Below are 5,614 nucleotides of genomic sequence, written 5' to 3'. Positions count from 1 at the left end.
GTTATGCTGATGATACTCAGCTGTACTTATCTATGAAACCAGATGAAACCTACAGGTTGGTCAGGCTACAAGCCTGTCTTAAAGACATAAAGACCTGGATGACTCAGAACTGTCTGCTTTTAAATTCAGACAAAACTGAAGTTGTTCTCTTTGGACCTGAGCGCTTCAGGGAGAAATTGTCTAGTTATATAGTTACTCTAGATGGTATTTCCTTGGCTTCTAGTTCTACAGTGAGGAACCTTGGAGTTATTTTTGACCAGAATTTATCATTTGACGCACATATAAAACTGGTTTCTAGGACTGCCTTCTTTCACCTTCGTAATATTGCTAAAATCAGGAACATCCTGTCTCAGGGTGATGCAGAGAAACTAGTTCATGCATTTGTTACTTCAAGATTGGACTACTGTAATTCCTTATTATTGGGCTGTCCCACATATTCTCTGAAAAGCCTCCAGCTGATCCAAAATGCTGCAGCCAGAGTTCTGATGAGAACTAACAGGAGAGATCATGTTTCTCCAGTTTTAGCTTCTCTTCATTGGCTCCCTGTTAAATTCAGAATAGAATTTAAGATTCTTCTTCTGACATATAAAGTTCTTAATGACCGAGCTCCATCATATCTTAAAGATTTAATTGTAAGATATTTTCCTAACAGAGCACTTCGCTCCCAAACTGCAGGTTTACTTGTTGTTCCCAGAGTTTCTAAAAGTAGAATGGGAGGTAGAGCCTTCAGTTATCAGGCCCCTCTCTTGTGGAATAAGCTGCCAGTAAATGTCCGGGAAGCAGACACCCTTTCCACTTTTAAGATTAGGCTTAAAACTTTTCTTTTCGATAAAGCTTACAGTTAGGGATGGCTCAGGTAATCCTGAAACATCCCATAGTTAAGCTGCTATAGGCTTAGACTGCTGGGGGACCTCATCTGTCACACCTTTCCTCACTTTGCTCTCTTTTTCCCCCTGTTTAATTTCAAAATTGATTTTATGTACATGTGACATTATTGTGGTTATTAACCTATGTTTCCCTGTTCCAACAGATATCCTTTGAATGGCGTTATGGTGTTTTTCCCCCCTCTTTTCCCTCTTTTCTGTCTTCTCAAACCCCAGCTGGTCGAGGCGGATGGCCACCCTTCCTGAGTCTGGTTCTGCCAGAGGTTTCTTCCTGTTAAAAGGGAGTCGTTCCTTTCCACAGTTGCCACAGGCACGCTCAGGACGGGAGATTGGACTGAAGACACATTTCGATGCAATCTGTTGGTTTCCTTAGCTAGGATATTAATTTTTTGAATTAGCTCTATATGAATTAATTGGATTATGATTACAATGAATTGAATTCCAATTGGCTTGAATTGGACTATATTACTTAAGTGCCTTGAGATGACAATTGTTGTAATCTGGCGCTATATAAATAAAATTGAATTGAATTGAATTGAATTGAAACGATGCAAAAAGTTTAATAAACTTTTAGTAAATTGTTCCTCGTGTTCTTCAGCCTCATCAGAGCCATGTTTCCTCTTGCCTGCAGAAGGATTAAAGATCTTGGACTTTCAATATGAAGACAGTGGAACAAAGAGTAGATTTTATTTACCAATCTGACAACATCATTTACAACTAAAAGTACTCTTCAACAGAACAGAACAATTCAGGAAACACTGATCAGCATCAACGCCTGAACTCATTCAGCAGTGTGGTGAAAACAGAAAAATACTGAAAAGCCTCCCTGGTAAGGTCTATTCGGGGGTACTGGAGAGGAGGAACCACATTTTCACAGTTTTCTGTGTAATGGTTCGTTATAAAAGAAGAGTCCACAAAGCCTGAGTAGCAGACCTGTGCTTCATCTTGACTTGAGGCATTTCAGGAGAAACTGTCTAGCAATTACAACCCCAGGGAGCCAACCAATGAATCTGGTTTTAATTATTGTCAAAACAGGTAAACTTTCTTTCACTTTAGTCTCATGGCATACTAATAACCATTTGAATGATAGAGGATCAATATAAATAACTAAAATTATTTAATTTAAATTGACTCCTCCGCATGTGGCCCATCCAGGTTGGTACCTGTTGAACACACACATGCACAGGGTCACACACTCATGGAGACAGATGCCACACACTGGAGCGGTGGGGCAGCCAATTACAGCGCCGGGGAGAAGGGGGGGGGGGGTACGGAGCCCTCCTCAAGGGCACCACGGCCGGCCGTGGAGGTGGAGGTTGACTACCACTCCTCCAGTTGTCAGTCCACCAATTTTTATTTTTTTGCGCTCTCTCTAACCACAGAGCCTGACAGCTTGTGGGTACAGTGGGACACGTTACCCCGGCGGCTTTCGATTTACTACCAAACATACAAGTGGTTGCCGATAGGAAAAATGTTCAGTTTGGTTGAGGAGGACGTGCAGACCGTGTTCTGAAGACATGGCAGCAATATGTCTTAGATATCAACAATTTATTGGTGAAACTACTCGTCCCTGGGTGGACTCGTACCACCAACCTTTCGGTTATCAGCCGAACGCGCTGGCCGATTGCGCCACAGAGACTCTGTTAGCAATATAATGGATTCTTCATATTACCATTGTTTCTCTCATGTTTCTTCCCCTTTATGCCTCGTGCGGTGCTGTTTTTTCAGCACACAACACCAGTTCTGATTTCTTTACAGCGGCTCCCAGTCAGGTTCAGAATCCAGTTCAAAGTTCTTGTTCCCACATTCAGAGCCTTGCGTGTTCAGGCCCCTTCATATGTCCAATAACTGCTGCAGCCCCATCATAACAACAAGACTCTGAGGTCCTCTGATCAGGTTTGTTGGTTGTTCCTCCATCCAGGCTGAGAACTAAAGGAGACTGTGATTCAGAGGTTGTTGCTCCTACACTTTGGAATTCCATTAGATTTAAGATGTGTGAGAAAAGTGGACATTTTTAAAAAGCCTCTTAAAACACATCTATTTAACCTGGTTTTTTGAAAAGTATTGGATACTGTATGGTATGCTTTATCCTTATTTAACATCGTAATGTGCTTCAGTTATTAACTTTTTATTGTTTTATTTTTATTGTAAAGCACTTTGTGACATTTGTTCTTGAAAAGTTCCATTTAAATAAAATTTACTCACTGACTTAAAACTCGACACAGATTCAGATCTCAGAGTTCATGTGAGACGCTGCTCAGAACAAAACTGTCTGAAGACGTTTTCTTTTATTCTGATTTTCACACAAAACAGAAGCACAAACAAAACAAAACAGAGAAAATGTGATGAGTTATTTTAAAAAGAAATAAATACTTTCAAATACAATCTTCATTGAGTTCATATTACAGTCACTGGTTTCTGGGAGCAGATTTAATGCTTTGCTGCAGGAACTCTGCACATCTGCCAGTCAGCAGGTTTAACTGGAGCTTTTTAATTCTGGAAATTCTTGTGCAATAAGCATGCTCATCACAAACAAAATGTAGAGGACGTAGCTTCATCTTGCTCTGCCTTAGTTTTGCTGTTGTTGGTGGTGGTGGTGAAGACGTCAACCGGAAGTTGCTCTATTAGCGATAGATGAAATGGGCACAGCGCCACCTGTCGTACTGAGACGTGCTTTGTACCAGTGATTCGATTCATTCACCGCCATATATCCAAGGATAATTACCCTTGCTCAGATAAGGAGCATAACCCAACTATAGCTATAATCGAGTTAATCTCATCATGTAGACCCACTGACTGTCTGTGTCATTAGAAAGAAAAACATCACTTCCTGTGAACCACTACAGTTTGATGTCAGCGAACACATCAGCTGTGTGAGGAGCATTACTACCATCTACTGGAATGATTAGAGGTTATTAAGGTTCTTTTCTGCAGGAGCCTCTCAGGCACTGATTTTTAGTTTGAATTAGTGAAACAACGACTCGAGATGAGTATAATCAACAGAGCTACTGCAACTGCTATTAATCCTCCTGCTAGTCCCAGTTTAGAGAAGACGCTGATCCATCCTCTGCTGTCTGCTCGTCGACTCTCAGTCGGTCTCTGAGGTTGGGAGTGATCAGCGGCTGCTGAAAAGGACAAAAAATGAAGGTGATTTATGGAAATAGAAAACATTTCCCTCATCATTAGCAGCTGTTGGTAAATCTTCTGCTGTTGTCAGCTGACAGAATAAAATGTTGTGGATACTGTTCATATCTATGAGTCTATTTAGCTGGGAAAATGTTCTTAATTAACCAAAATAACAGAGCTGCTGTTCTCATTGAGTCGACCCCTCCAGGTTACAGTTTTATCAGTGAGGCCAGAGTGAGCAGGAGAGGAGGAGGGGTCGCAGTCTTATTTAATGAATCATTTCAGTGTCAGCAGTTATCTCCTGGAAGTTTTCAGTCCCTTGAATATATGGCTATACAGCTCAAGGCCTCATCCGGAGTCCTGTTTCTGAATGTTTACAGGCCCCCCCAGATAATGTGCAGACTTTTTTGATGACCTCAGTGAACTGCTGTCTATGATCTGTGTTGATTTTGACTGTGTAATTATTGTTGGTGATTTTAACAACCACATGGACAACCCTCAGGACAAAGGGACTAAAGACCTGAGTAACACTCTGGACAACTTTGGGCTGACTCAGCATGTAGCAGAGGCCACACAGAATAGGGGGCACACTCTAGACTTACTGATCTCTAAAACGTAGTTTATACTTCTCCGTCATTTCGACGATGTAGCTACGACGTGGACGTGGACCCCTACGCCGTAGCCTGACGTGCACCTCCAAAACATTCCAAATACACGTTGCGTTGACACGGTTTATAATGGCTGTGAATGTGAATGCTGACAGAGTCTCTGTGGCGCAATCGGCCAGCGCGTTCGGCTGTTAACTGAGAGGTTGGTGGTTCGAGCCCACCCAGGGACGAGCAGGTTTACCGACAGGTCGTTGATAACTTACACATACTGCTGCCATGTCTTCAGAACATGGTCTGCACTGTCTTTCTATGGGCTGCATCCTCAACCTTCACAACCAGTTGTATGTAAATTGAAAGCTGGGGTAACACTGTACCCACAAGCCGTCAGGCTCTGTGGTTCGACTGCTCCAATAACCTTTCATTCCCATTCTCGCCGCTCAAATAAAGATTGGTGGACTGACAACTGGAGGAGTGTTAGTCAACCTCCAGCTCCATGGCCCTTGAGGAAGGCTGCCCTACCGCTCCAGTGTGTGGCATCTGTCTCCATGATGACCCTGTGCATGTGTGTGTTCAACAGGTACCAACCTGGATGGGCCACATGCGGAGGAGTCAATTTAAATTAAATAATTTTAGTTATTTACACATCCCCTATCATTCAAATGGTTATTAGTATGCCATGAGACTAAAGTGAAAGAAAGTTTACCTGTTTAATTCCAGATTTAATTCCAGATTAATTCTGCGGGAGGCCCCCTGGTGTCAGTTTCTCCTGAAACGCCTCAAGTCAAGATGAAGCACAGGTCTGCTACTCAGGCTTTGTGGACTCTTCTTTTATAATGAACCATTACACAGAAAACTGTGAAAATGTGGTTCCTCCTCTCCAGTACCCCCGAATAGACCTTACCAGGGAGGCTGAGGAGTGTGATCCCGTTTTTCCTGTCTGACACAAACATTCTTACAATTTGAATGGAGTGAATGGATGTTTTTATGTCTAACAAT

At 42.3% G+C, this 5,614-nt stretch overlaps 2 non-coding genes across 2 annotated transcripts; one reads left to right on the top strand and one right to left on the bottom strand.

The window, feature by feature from the left end:
* Window positions 1-2,449: 2,449 nt before the first annotated feature.
* trnai-gau (transfer RNA isoleucine (anticodon GAU)) lies at window positions 2,450-2,523 on the bottom strand. Its single transcript has one exon. It is a non-coding gene; the product is annotated as a tRNA-Ile (tRNA).
* A 2,251-nt stretch (window positions 2,524-4,774) lies between these two features.
* trnan-guu (transfer RNA asparagine (anticodon GUU)) lies at window positions 4,775-4,848 on the top strand. Its single transcript has one exon. It is a non-coding gene; the product is annotated as a tRNA-Asn (tRNA).
* The last annotated feature ends 766 nt before the right edge of the window (window positions 4,849-5,614 follow it).

Source organism: Leuresthes tenuis, unplaced genomic scaffold, assembly GCF_036924035.1.
Source record: "Leuresthes tenuis unplaced genomic scaffold, fLeuTen1.0.hap1 SCAF_19, whole genome shotgun sequence".
NCBI lineage: Eukaryota > Metazoa > Chordata > Actinopteri > Atheriniformes > Atherinopsidae > Leuresthes > Leuresthes tenuis.
This window is presented reverse-complemented; position numbering and strand designations above follow the sequence as displayed.